We start from the raw sequence: 14,716 nt of genomic DNA on the forward strand, positions 1-14,716 counted from the left end.
TGTTTACAGCATATCTGAGATATGATATAAACATCAATACGGCCAGGCCTACTGCGTTGTAGTTGCCGCAAAGATGATTCTTGGAAATGAATGGGAACATTTCTTGAATCTACAGGGGTGGAAGGATGTGTGGACAGACCGTACCAAACGCTCCGAGTTACTATGGGTTGTTATGTGTAATGTGTAAATATTTGTACAATATTGAAGAATCGTAAAATAATGCAATGGATCGTACCGAATTTTCTTCTATGTTGGTAATGATTCTTTTGCGCTTAAAAGTTTCGTTGGATGCATCCGCTCCTTGTTTATCATGGGGTTTGGGATGCAGTTCCTCGTCATTGCTCGTGATTATGTTTAGTCCATCGCGTCCGGGCCAGATCCTTAGCCATAATCTTGACCGCATCCATCTGATTTTCTTTGGCCAGCTTTTTGATGTCGGCGATCTTCTTTTCCTGCTGTTCCATTTTCATCTTCTCCCGATCAAAATCCCGCATCGCTTTATTCAGAGCCCGCTAGTCCTTGCGCATCTTCTCGTCCGGAGACATTTTCTTACCAAACAGCCACTCCAGTTTGCTGGTTTTTTTCCGGATCAAATAGTGGTAAAACTGGTTGAATAAAGCGGAACTTCGGTGGTCTCACAAGCTAATCTTGCACAAAATTGGATTCTAATTTGTTTTTGGAATCTTACTCTACTTGTAATCTGAATACCTGTCATAAATGCACTTGGAAAAAACCTTCTTTCGGCCATAAAAAGAAAAACTATTCTTCAAAAAACTTATCGATTTGCCAGTTTATCTTCAGATAAAATTTGGAAAACCGCGACGAAAACATAATATACGAGCAATTTGACAGTAGAATTTTTTCGTGTCCGTTTTGAAGCAAAGCACACTTGGATCTCCATTTTAAGAATAAATCCGATTCACACTAAAACTCTATAATAGGAAGGAGCTTGAGATTGAACCAATAATTTTCTGCTCAATAAGCAAAATCGGTCACCACTAGGCCATCGAGCTCCTTATATCACAACAAATTTCAATCAGGTCCCCGTTCAACTTGCTGTTACTAGATTTCGGTTCGCCAGAGGTTTTGTGTGCCTGATTGAATAAATTCGTAAGAAAATCTTGATAAAATTACACGGATTAGCTCATCAGTGCCAATAATAAGAATTAACAACAACGGCACGTACCTTGGTAAGTGCGATTATAGAAAAAAAAGAACTTTTCCCTTCCTTGACGAGATTCAAGGCCGACGTTTTCCACCACGGGAGCGAATCTCGAAGCAAATTTGTGCTTAGTAAATAAACAGCTGTCAGAATCATCCTTACAGAAGCACTGTTGCCAAATAAACCAAATCAATTTATACTTGACTGCTTGCTCTTCATCAAGGATCTTAAACAGTTTTTGAGTGCGGTAAAAATCGATAGAACTGTTTCAAACACATCGTCGGTACATGAGCGACTCGACGATCATCTCTTTTTGCCAGTGGTGGTAGGGGGGAATACCCCTCACCATCCCTCTCCAATGGGGGAGTTTGGTAAAGAGAGATGATCAAACCGATTTCTACCTTCCTAAAGTTGTCCTTGCTCGCTTTCTACTCTCTATATGCAATTTTCACACTGCCGTACTCCAACGGAACTATCAATTCTATACTTTCATCTCCTCATCTATCGTATAAAAATTACCACTTTAGTCTGTTATTTGAAATTAGCATCTTCAACTATACTAAACATAAAGTCAAAGTTAAATAACTGGTTGTTGTTTAAGATGCAATAAATTCTGATGTTGACGATTAAATCTAGTGTAGTTGTATAGTATTTGTCAAATGATGTTATTGTCACCACATAGGTTTACAATACATTTTATGAGAGAGAGAAGGATTAGTAATTTCCAGTTGCGTCCCGTAACCTACCTTTTTACCTGTGCACCAACTTTCAAAACCAGATTTAATGCCATATTCATACTCGAATCGATTGAAAAATATACTTAATCTTCTAGTTTACTCGATTTCTATCCATTGCACGCAATATTTTGATAATTGTTTATGTTTTGAGAGTTGGTGCACAGGTAGAATTGAGGTTAAGGAAACGCCACTGCTCGAAACATAGGAAATTCCACTAACCCCTCATTTTATCTGTCAAACTTTCATAGCGAATCAAAACAAACATTGTGTAGTACTAGAACTTTGACTAGAATGGGGTACGTTAATCGATTTGCTTAGGACCAATAGGCTAAAGGGTGTCCACGATGAAATTGCCACACTATGAAATTGCTCTAACTTTTTAACCGTTGGGTAGAATTTAATGAAAATTTGGGTGGATTTAGTTCATAGTGCATTATTTACATCCTGCAAGTTTTAAAGCCCTGTGATCAAAACTTGCGGAAATGGAGTCGAAAGAACAGCTCGTGCGTGATAAAATCTTGCGCATTCATCACGAGAACAAGGATCTCTCGCATCGTTCCATCGCTAAAACGTTGGGAATCGCGAATTCCACGGTGTCACGAGTGATTAAGCGGTTCGAGGAACGGTTGACCACCGATCGGAAGCCCAGAAGTGAAGGAAAAAGTATTCCGTACAACACCAAAAATCACAACCGCGTAGTTGGGGCCTTCAACCGAAATCCGAACGCCTCCGTTAGGGATGTGGCTAAGAAGCTGCACCTAAGCCGAAGTTTTGTCCAGAAGGCCAAAACTAAGGCTGGGCTTCGAACGTTCAAGGTACAAAAGGCCCCTAATCGCGACGAGAAGCAGAACAAGTCCGCCAAAACCCGTGCCAGGAAGTTGTACCTCAACATGCTGACGAAAGTTGAATGCTGCATCATGGACGACGAAACATATGTGAAGGCCGACTTCAAACAGATCCCCGGCAACCTATTTCTCACGGCCAAGGATAAGTTCAGCGTTTCGGAGCATGTCCGCACTCAGAAGATGTCCAAATTTGCGAAGAAATTCCTGGTTTGGCAAGCCATCTGCACGTGCGGGAAGCGGAGTGCACCTTTCGTGACCCAGGACACGATGAACGGACAGGTGTACATAAAAGAGTGCCTCCAGAAGCGGCTGCTTCCTCTCCTGAAGGCCCACAACGTCCCAACAATCTTCTGGCCGGATTTGGCCTCATGCCACTACTCCAAGGACGTGCTGAAGTGGTATGCGGACAAAAAGGTCAATTTCGTGCCGAAAATGTTCAACCCTCCCAACACTCCGGAGCTCCGCCCCATCGAGAAGTACTGGGCGATTATGAAGCAGCACCTTCTTAAACGACCTAAGGTAGTGAAGACAGTCGAGGAACTGAAGAAAGTATGGGTTTACATGCAAAAAACGGTTGATTCACAGGTTGTGCAGAATCTTATGGCCGGGGTTAAGGCCAAGGTGCGGGCATTTGCGTATGGACTGTAAATAAAATACGAGTAAACTGGTAAAATGAAGTTAAATAGTTATTTCTCAATCCCTGAAAATTTGATGGCAATCGGATGAAAACTCGAATTTTGCGAATCAATTTTGTGTGTGGCAATTTCATCGTGGACACCCTTTAGTCAAGAAGTAAGCCAATTTAAAATTGTTAGTTTCGTATTGATTGTTGGTAGTTCTGAGGAGAATGTCAGAGTATTTCTGTAGAGAGTTTCAGAGTAGTTCTGAGGAGAAATTCAGAGCAGTTCTGAAAAGAATTTCAGGGAAGTTCCGAAAACTCCAGAGCCTCCTGATTGACCTCAGGAATTTTTGGGGAAATTTATGAAACTCCTCGGGAGCACCCGGAACATGTATGGACAGCGTGGTCCTGAGTACTAAATATGGTCACCAATGTTCTTATTTTTGAATTCTCCTGTAGTTTGATGTGTCACATGAGGATATAGGTTCAAGTTGGTTGTAGGTTCAAGAAAAGTCTGGCCACTTTCTCGGAGGTACCCGGAACATGTCCGGATCTGGCTAACGTGGTCTTCAGTACGTGATCCACGTTAGCCTATTTGTCCCAAGCAAATCGATTAACGTACCCCATTCTAGTCAAAATTCTAGTACTATACTATGTTTGTTTTGATTCGCTATGAAAGTTTGACGGATAAAATGAGGGGTTCGTGTATTTTCCTATGATTCGAGGGGTGCATCGATTAGCATAGCAAGAGAGTAACAGAGCTGAGCCAAAAAGTTGAGCACGTTTCTTCGGGACCTTCTAGTCATAGAGTTACCTCTATGGTTGTACTTCTCAGCCTTGGTCACACTATAACATATAGCCGGTAGAAAGCACTTGTTTCGGTGGCCTTTGCTCATTGCCTGCGGTTTGGTAGGTAGCTTTCGTTATCGCGCCGCGTTGGAAGCGAAAATTCCGATATGGGAGAACTTAAGAACACGACTGGATTACTAACGAAAATACCAATTTTGTGAAATCACTTGATATGAATCCCGTTGAAATGTAAGCAACGTACTGTATTCCAGCGGAGAAAGTGGTTTTCATAAGTATTTCAATTCAGTATTCAGTATTAAATTTCAATTAATTCTCCATTATGCGGATGGAAGGGCAGTGGAGGCATAGAGGTTACTCTAAGACTAGAAGGTCCCGAAGAAACCTGCTCAACTTTTTGGCTCAGGTCTGGTACTCTCTTCGGTCCCAAGCTAATCGATGCACACCTCGAAACATAGGAAAATCCACGAACCCCTCATTTTATCTGTCAAACTTTAATAGCGAATCAAAACAAACATAGTGTAGTACTAGAATTTCTACTATAATGGGGTACGTTAATCGATTTGCTTGGGACCAATAGGCTAGTCACGTTTGAGTTTGAGAACCACTGGACTAGGCTATCTAGACCAATAGGCCACTCAAGTAGTGAGCCAATTTTAAATCGTTAGAAGCCACCGGTTGGTGGAGGTGCGCATGACACCTGCGTGTAATTCCTGATTTACCAAGGGAAGTACCGAATCGCGATCTTGGCGTTGGTGCTGGAAGAATGCGGAGCTAAGTCTCGACACACACATTAAGGGGGGTACACACTGATTTTAAGAAACTTTATCTAAGACAACAATTTTCTATCTCTCAAGTGGGTGAAGTTTTAGGGTGAAAATGGAGTACAAACGGAAGTACCCCCTTAAAAACAGTTTTTACCATAACTTTTTTGTTTGAATTTCTCAAGTTTTGCAATGTTGTACAAAGTTGTAAGTGTTCTAAAAATGCACATTTTTGCTGAAGAAAACAAATCGATATATCTTCGTTTTAAGGATTTACGTCAGGTTTTATAATGTTTTAACACTATCTTTAAGGGGGTATATCTTCGAGGTTAGCAGGTATTTGCAGCTAAACTCAATCTAATTTCGTTCAGCACCTTATACCCTACTGTTACATCTGAAGCTGCACCCTGAGGTACTTTATTAAAAAATCTTCAGGCATCCCCTTGGATCCCCCGATGAATTGTATGTGTAAGAGTAGAGGATAAGTTGCTGATCGAAATTACGTTGAGCATAGCTGCCAATACCTGCTAACCGCATGATATACCCCCTTAAACATAATGCTAAAACATTATAAAAACGGATGTAAATCTTTTAAACAAAAAGGCATAACAAAAGTTACTATTTTTTTATCTGAGTGTATACACCCCTTAATCAAATTTTTTCACCACTCCAATAAAGTACTAAATGGCCATGTCCCACTTTTTCTATTTCGTCCCACTCTATGATGGGATAAAAAATAAGTGTTTCTTATGCAAGATCAAGGGGTACCGGATGAATTCGTGGCCAGTAAGAAAAGCAACCAGATGAAGATAACTAACAGAAGGAAGAACTTAGAACCGAAAGAACATGCAATAATTACTTAAGCAAGGGAAATCGACGCTCAGAATGACAAGCACTATTACCAACCGGTGGAAACTAACGATTTTAAATTGGCTCACTACTTGACTAGCCTATTGGTCCCAAGCAAATCGATTAACGTATCCAATTCTAGTCGAAATTCTAGTACTACACTTTGTTTGTTGTGATTCGCTATGAAAGTTTGACAGATAAAATGAGAGGTTATTGGATTTTCCTATGTTTCGAGGGTGAATCGATAAGCTTGGGACCGAAAATAGTACCAGAGCTGAGTCAAAAAGTTGAGCACGTTTCTTCGGGACCTTCTGGTCTTAGAGTTACCTCTATGCTATTAGTCCCAATCAAATCGATTAACGTACCCCATTCTAGTCGAAATTTTAGTACTACACTATGTTTGTTTTGATTCGATATGAAAGTTTGATAGATGAAATGAGGGGTTCGTAGATTTTCCTATGTTTCGAGGGGTGCATCGATTAGCTTGGGGCCGAAGAGAGTACCAGAGCTGAGCCAAAAAGTTGAGCACGTTTCTGTGGGACCTTCTGGTCTTAGAGTTATCTATATGGTAATAGCTTAGAGGTAAGTCTAAGACCAGAAGGTCCCGAAGAAACATGTTCAACTCTTTGGCTCAGCTCTGGTACTATCTTCGGTCCCAAGCTAATCGATGCACCCCTCGAAACATAGGAAAATCTACGAACCCCTCATTTCATCTGTCAGACTTTCATAGCGAATCAAAACAAACATAGTGTAGTACTAGAATTTCAACTATAATGGGGTACGTTAATCGATTTGCTTGGGACCAATAGGCTAGTCACGTTTGAGTTTGAGAACCACTGTACTAGGCTATCTGAGGCCCCTGACCATGACCCCTTTGTCCGAATTTCTGCGACTAATTCGAGTACAACACGTGACCCATAGACTGAAAAATGCCGATCCATAAGAGAAAAAACTCGGCTCAACGGCGGTAGCCATTGAAATCAATCCTTATCGGCCAAAATCGGCGCAACGTTTCTTATAAACGCACAATGACATTCACGTTCCGGAAACTTGTAGTAAGTTGAATCAAACTCCCCTAATTTGCAACATAGATCAAACGACCTCTAATCCCACCCATCGCAGCTTTATCGCCGACTCCCGGAATTCGATCAACCCATTTACCAAGCTGCCACCACCCATGTTCGCATATGCCACAACAACCGAAAGTTCGTCCTATGTGTACATGAACAACTAACGCATGGGAATGAGTAGGCTGAACCCCCGTTAGAAAGCTGTCAAAAGTTGACAGGAGCAGCTTCCAAATTGAGACCGGGAGAAGGAGATCGGTATCGCCTCCTTTTCCTTCGTCCGGGTCCGTTGTTGTCTGATTTTCACCTCATTTCGCTGCCATCGTCAGCTTGGCTGCTCCCTTCTATATACCGTCGGTTCGGACAGCAATCAGGGCCTTCGCTCGAGTAAACGATCAATAAATTATTAATTTGGCATACGTTATTCCAACTATTCGAGACGATCGATCAAGTCCCTCGGCATGCCCTCGCCTCATCCCCATTCTCGCTCTCCACCAACGACGTCAGTCAGCTTGAGCTTTTTATCGCATTTTCCCGTGCATGCCACAATCAATCTCTTTCCCTACATCGGGCTTCGGAGGCATTCGGAGAGGGACAAAAACGCGAACAGAAGAACAGCTCTATCCAACCCGGCTGTACACGGTTGATTGGTTCCATCCATCCCGGCCTGATCGGTTTGTCGATCAGTGGGCTTGATTAGGCACTACCATACGCGATGATCACCATCATCATTCCACCGAGAGCGGGCGCGTCGTGGCCGTGTAGGGGGAAGAAGATAATCCACTTAACACAGTCATCCGCGTGCCCCGTCTTGGCTGGGACTGGACTTACCGGGAAAAGATGAAATATGTCTTACTCGATCGGCGAGTTTTGGTTGCCTAATCAGCTGGAAGCGATCGTCGTCGTCGTCGTCGTCGTCGCTTTGGGGCATTTCTCCGATCATGGGAAACGCGATCGCGGCCGTCTGCCATATTTGTCGCTTCCGACTGTTGCAATCCAAACAACAATGGCCGACTTGTCACCGTGATCGAACGTTTGTTTGCAGCGGTACGCGCGTTTCAAATGTTGATTCAGCCTCTCCGCTGCTCGTAAATAAAGTTATTAAATCGTGAACCAGCAATTTAATCGTTTTCCAATCACGTTCGGTCCGGGCTCAGAAAACCGCTGAGAAAGGGGACTAATAAATTTAGTTCATTTCCGTGGCTTCGCGAGGTTTACCTTTTCATTTTGCCTGTTGCGCCTCCCAGGCCAAAAATCAACCCTTGGCGCAAAGAACAATATTTAGTTCGATATTTTTTTTTCGGGGCCTTTTCCTGTCGAGTTGATGATCGCGTCTGATCGTGCAACACGATTTTTCGTCTCTCTCTCTCTCTCTGGGTTCCCTGGGAATGGTATGTGTGCAAACGATGCATTCCGCAGTCGGAAGCGGCGACGGTGGCGTAAGCAGGAGTAAATCGTGCGATTAGGTTAGTTTGGTGGGGTGAATTACGATCCCGACCAGAAAATAAAACGCACGAGATGACCCAGACTGGATTTGAACCCGGGTCACCCCCTAACTTTCATCGCTCGAAAACCGATCCTTGCGATCGCCACTCCGTCCGTCGATTGAGCGCGCGGTAATGTAAATGTTATGTTTCGCTACCTCCGCAGCAGCGCGCTCCGTCTGTCTGGTCCGACGGGAATAAAATTTTATATTTTATGACCATTTTTTTTCCGTTCACCTCATGACAACTTAATTTTTTCGTCGTCCTCCAGCTCCACTCGTTCGCGCGATCGCGCCCGAGAGCGACCCCGAGCAGAACTCGCGGTACCGCTGACAAATCGGAAACGTTCGTCAGGCTTCTTTTGGTCGGGTCGGTCGATCCCACGAGATTAGAATGGGCCCGCGTTTGGAGTTGAGAAATTTACATAAGAGTCCAAATGTGTTTATTGAACTTTTGGACCGATCGTCGTCGCGGAGGAAACCAGCCAAAACAGAGCGAAACCAGAGTCTCTTCCCATGCTGCGCCGAGGAGAGGAAGCATGGAACACCGAACGGGAAAAGAAAAGACGCGATGGAATATATTATTATTAATGGGAATGGGAGGTAATTGATGATGAAAATGAGATGATATTATACTGCATGAAAGGCTATAATTTATTTATAATTTTAAAACATATATTTTCGAGACCTCTCCCGGGTTCTAAACGGCATCCGGAAAGTGATCAAGAGCGACGATCGCGGCGGTGTCGAATTGAGCGCGGACAACGGGGCTTCCAATCAAATCGGAGAGCGAGCAGCCCACAATTGCCCGAGGGCTGATCATTAGCCCGATTGTTCACGATCACCTGAAGGTGGAGGGGAGAACCCGAATCGAACCGAAAGTGAGAGAGAGAGAGAGAAAGGTCACGCACAGGAATCGAAGCTGTCTGTTTTCACAAGCGGTAATTACGCAAGCTCTCTCGCCCACCTTCCGGAGCGCATCTGGAATCCTTTTGAGGCCGGCGGACAATTACCTGAACTTTCGCCTTAATTAGGGCCCGTGAAGGTCTAGGGCGAATTGAGCGATTATTTAACCTCACTCATCGACAAGGACAATTTATGTTTCGTCGAGAATAAGTTATTTCTGAAGCAAACCAAGGTCCGCTCGCTGAAGAGTGCGATCTTTCATGCTAATTTGCACTCATTAAAATCCGTACCATCGAAACGGGCACCGGTCCCGGGTATTTGCGGTTGTAAAATTAATGAGGCCTGTCCATATGTGTTCCCAAAAAAGGATCGGTAATAATTACTTGCCGGCTTGCTTGCCCGAGCTCCGTCCGATCGCAAAGAGTAATAAAGAGACAAACCGCAAAAGTGGGGGGGGGGTTTCTTGGAAGAAGCGATCGGTTTACGGCAGAACCAGGCCAGCGTGTGCAAGTGTTAAACGGGCTGAACCGCAATCCGCATCGCAGCAGAGTGCGGTGTTTGTGGTGCGGGACATTTGAGAAGCGGGTGCATCGATTTTGGCCGATGAGGAGCGGTTACTCATGGGAAAATGCGCTTTCGATCGATCGATTGGTTTCAAATCGATTAATATTTAGGTTATTGGTGGAATCTTGATTTTTTTTCAAAACGAAGAAGGTGCCGCTGTAAGTATACGAAAATTTGCAGTGATGCAAACTTTTCGATGGTAGCACTTCTTCTCTTCCTTTGTTAGTGTAACTTAACATCGCAATTTACTAGCGCCTTCGGAATAGTGCTGCGAGTTAAAGAGCTCCGTGAATTAGTGCCGCTGTGAATAAATTAACTGAAATGGAATGGAAATGGAATGGAAATGGAATGGAAATGGAATGGAAATGGAATGGAAATGGAATGGAAATGGAATGGAAATGGAATGGAAATGGAATGGAAATGGAATGGAAATGGAATGGAAATGGAATGGAAATGGAATGGAAATGGAATGGAAATGGAATGGAAATGGAATGGAAATGGAATGGAAATGGAATGGAAATGGAATGGAAATGGAATGGAAATGAAATGGAAATGGAATGGAAATGGAAATGGAATGGAAATGGAATGGAAATGGAATGGAAATGGAATGGAAATGGAATGGAAATGGAATGGAAATGGAATGGAAATGGAATGGAAATGGAATGGAAATGGAATGGAAATGGAATGGAAATGGAATGGAAATGGAATGGAAATGGAATGGAAATGGAATGGAAATGGAATGGAAATTAAATGGAAATTAAATGGAAATTAAATGGAAATTAAATGGAAATTAAATGGAAATTAAATGGAAATTAAATGGAAATTAAATGGAAATTAAATGGAAATGAAATGGAAATGAAATGGAAATGAAATGGAAATGAAATGGAAATGAAATGGAAATGGAAGCGATGTAGGAAAATAAAGCGAATGCAAGTCGGAACGATATCTAAATGAAATGGAAATGGATCTAAATGAAATGAAATGGAAATGGATCTAAATGAAATGAAATGGAAATGGATCTAAATGAAATGAAATGAAAATCGGTGGTGGTCCCCCAAATAAATTACAAATGTGACACCACAGAATGCCCTGATTAGGGATGAATACTCCGAGGGAAATGTTTCCAACACTATCAATTAGTTGTCTTGCAAGTGGGAAAAGATAAAGAAATTCATCGTCATTCATTGCAGATGGTCAAGCAGATGCAGAATCAATGCTTAGAGTTCCAGATGATGTTTTCTTAAGCAATCTAAGCTTCAAGGACATCAACATGCCCTTGGGAAATGTTCCGACTTCGACTGTAGATCAAGGCTAGCTTGATTTCTAAGCCCACCAAATATTCAAGTCGAGAAGTGTATGTGTTGTTGAAACTCCAGATACTCCTGGAGTTCTATGCAGTTCTTGTAGCTGTAGCTGTTTTCGTTCCAGATTAGAGTTCTGAGAGTTCTTAACGCTCCGACAGAACGTGTGAGGCTGCTAGTGTTCGAAAAGATCTTAATATTCTAGAAGTTTTGCACTGCGAAGTTTGGAAGTGTTTTGAATAACATTGAAGTTTAATGATCCTTTCTAAAGTAGGCTGAAGATCCCAGGAGTTTTGCTGGATCTGTAAGTAGTTCGTCGAGCCACTCAAAGTTCTCCAGCTTTATCTTTTCAGAAGCTTCTTGAGTATAAGTTCTCAGTCATGTTTAGTGAAGTGTGCAGAGCGATTTTAAGAGACCAACCTCTATAAACTTAATTGTAGTCTAGGGAACCTTAGAAGAGTTTGGCATAACTTTAGAGTTGTAGAGAAGAACCTCAGAAATACGCTTCTAGGGAAGATGTTCAGAGAAGCTCAGAGTAACTTTAGATAAGTTCAAATAAACCTAAAAGCTTTTTATAGATTTTTAGAGAACTATAAAAGTGACTATTAGAGAAGCTTTAGAAACCTTTAAATCCGGGAACTTCAGTAAATCTTCTGAAAGAACCTTAGAGAAATTTGAAAAAAATCCTAGAAATTCATGAAAAAAGGCTTAGAAAACATTTGATAAACTTAGAGTCTTACCCCTACAACGGTTTGACCTGGATGATTTATTTTAAGATAATGATATATAACATTTTAACCTGATTTGCAATCTAAAACGAACTGGCTGCAGTTGAAGTAATCGTTTCACTAATTATGTCAGAAATATTGATAAAGATTCATGGTTATAAAAATGTGTGTGTGAGGTAAACAATTCGATTGTGCTTCTTGTTTTCTCTGTGCTAATTCGTGATTTTTTAAGGTTTTTCATAAAATTGTTACACCCGAACGACCCATCGAGTACTTTTCACATCACCCTATCGCATCCCGCTGGAGTACCGCACCTACATACCGTTTAATCAGCCAAATTCATCGATTTACCGTCTCAACGTACACTACGTGTGATCAGCCATTGTAACAATGGAAACTGTGTGTTTCTCTTGTGCCAGAAGTCTCGCCAAAGCTGATGAAATTATGTGCAATGGATTTTGCAAGTCGTCGTTCCATCTGAAATGCGTTCATCAGACCCCAGCTACTCGTGATAACATTGCCAACATTCCCAACTATTTTGGATGTGCAAAGCTTGCACCAAAATGATGGCCAACGCTTCCGTTCGACAAGCAATTGCGTCCACCAATACTGCAATGCATGTTTTGGTTGAAAATCAAAACAAGGTATTGAATGAACTGAGGAACGAGATCGCTCAAAACACTATCAAAATCAACACAATTCTCGAACAATCAGCAACGCGTAACGAACAAACCCAGCCAACACCGATAACTTCTGGCAACGACACAAGACAACCAACAGAGTCTACTGGGACGAAACAAATAGAAACCGGGGTTACCATCCCACTTGCAACAGCTAAAAAGCAAAAGAAGTTTTGGCTGTACTTGTCCGGTTTCGACCCTTTAGCATCAGCAACTCAAATCGAAAAGCTCGTCAAGGATAATCTCGACACTGATGATGACATTGAAGTAACTAAGTTAGTTCCCAAAGGCAAAAATCTTAACGAACTTTCTTTTGTTTCCTTCAAAGTCGGAATTGGTTTGCAGCTGCAGGAACAAGTCCATTCGATTCCAAGCAATCATCGTCGGATCGGCCTATTTTTCGCTTCGGACCCACAACACAGTAGTTCACTGGGCGCCCTAGATATCGGTGCAGCTTCACAGATGATCAGCTGTTCAACTGATATGGCCACAACCACAACAACACAGTCCCGAAACACAACCCACTCCTTTACATCCAGACTCCACTGATATACATTGTACGTCCACGCTGTACTACCAGAATGTACGTGGGTTACGCACCAAAACAAACCAAGTACTGCTAGCACTATCCCAATCTGACTACGATGTGATAGCTTTCACCGAAACCTGGCTCGGTGCTGATATTTCAAATTCTGAATCATCACACAACTATACAATCTATCGAGGTGGTGGTGTTTTGGTCGGCGTCCGTAATGCATTGAACAGTGCCGCTGTTTCGATTGCTGGTACCGAGTGTCTGGAGCAAATAATCGTTCGGATCAAGCTGCCTACATTTGAACTCCCAACAGCGACAATGCATTGTATGAACAGCACTGTTCATGTGTTCAAAGACTGATGGATCAAGCGGGTGATCGTGGTTTGGTTGTTGTTGTTGGTGACTACAATCTACCCTTCTTGAATTGGGACCATGATGATGAATTGCGATGTTTGCTACCTACAAATACGTCTTCTGAGCAGGAGTTCACTGTGGTTGAATCGTTCATCGCTAATGGTCTGCATCAGTTGAATCATTATGGTAATGGTTTCTCTACTGATATCAATGTACTCGAGCTTGTGGAGCCCCCGTCACCGCTACTGCGTGTTGATGAACATCATAAACCATTGGTGCTTGTGATTGAAACTGCAAGCGAATGTGAAATTTTCCGAGCAACTGATCCGTTAGATTTTGACTTCAAGCGATGTGATTTTGCAGTTTTGAGCTCAATGATTTCGGACGTCGGATGGGTGAATCTTCTAATTGGTTGCAGTGTCGACGAAGCGGTATCGATATTCTACGGCAAGCTTTATGGAATCATCAGCGAAGTTGTGCCGCTAAAACAACGGATCGACACCCACAGGAAGAAACAACCATGGTGGAACAATGAACTGCAACGGCTGCGAAATCGTCTACGCAGGGCAAGGAAGCGTTACTTTCGGTCTAGGAATGAACAGCATAAGGCTGAGCTGCGTGACTTAGAGAGCGAGTATAACTCTTTGCATACACAATGCTTTCGCTGCTACATTCATCGTACTGAAGCAAGTTTGAAACAGGACCCCCAACAATTCTGGCAATATATGAAGACCCGTAAGCGATCCAACGGAATGCCTCGACATCTTCTTTACCAAGGTGAGGCAGCTGAATCTCCATCAGAATCTGCAAATCTGTTCTCGGCGTTCTTTCGAAGTGTGCAAAGTAATAACCGACCACCTTTGACTGAATCGTACTTGAGCAATTTGCCGCACTACGACTTGAAAGTGACCGTCTACAACTTCTCTCGGCAAGATGTTTTTGCTAACCTGGTTTCTATCGACACCTCGAAAGGAGCAGGTTCAGATCGTCTGTCACCTTTCTTCATCAATCGGTGTGCGGAGTCAATCGCTTTGCCTGTGAGTATACTCTTCAACAGATCTCTTTCGGAGGGCATATTTCCCAACAAATGGAAAACTGCAGCCATCACTCCCATTCATAAAAGTGGTAATGTTAATGACGTCGAAAATTATCGTGCAATTTCGATTTTGAGTTGCTTTCCTAAAGTCTTGGAGAGTCTTGTCCATGATTCTTTGTATCGTAACGTTCAACATGTGATATCAGAGAGTCAGCATGGATTTGTCAGGAAGCGGTCAACAACAACCAACCTGATGTGCTACGTTTCTTCTCTTGTGGA

At 42.6% G+C, this 14,716-nt stretch overlaps 1 protein-coding gene and 1 pseudogene across 1 annotated transcript in view; one reads left to right on the top strand and one right to left on the bottom strand.

The window, feature by feature from the left end:
- The window catches only part of LOC135699150 (transcriptional activator cubitus interruptus-like), a 302,508-nt gene that overhangs the window by 168,509 nt on the left and 119,283 nt on the right, over positions 1-14,716 (top strand). The window lies entirely within an intron of this gene.
- Positions 513-14,716, bottom strand: part of LOC135699149 (uncharacterized) — a 34,583-nt pseudogene continuing 20,379 nt past the window's right edge.

This window comes from Ochlerotatus camptorhynchus, unplaced genomic scaffold, assembly GCF_037179485.1.
Source record: "Ochlerotatus camptorhynchus isolate MF236.1 unplaced genomic scaffold, CSIRO-AGI_Acam_v1.1 ptg000103l, whole genome shotgun sequence".
NCBI classification, from domain to species: domain Eukaryota; kingdom Metazoa; phylum Arthropoda; class Insecta; order Diptera; family Culicidae; genus Ochlerotatus; species Ochlerotatus camptorhynchus.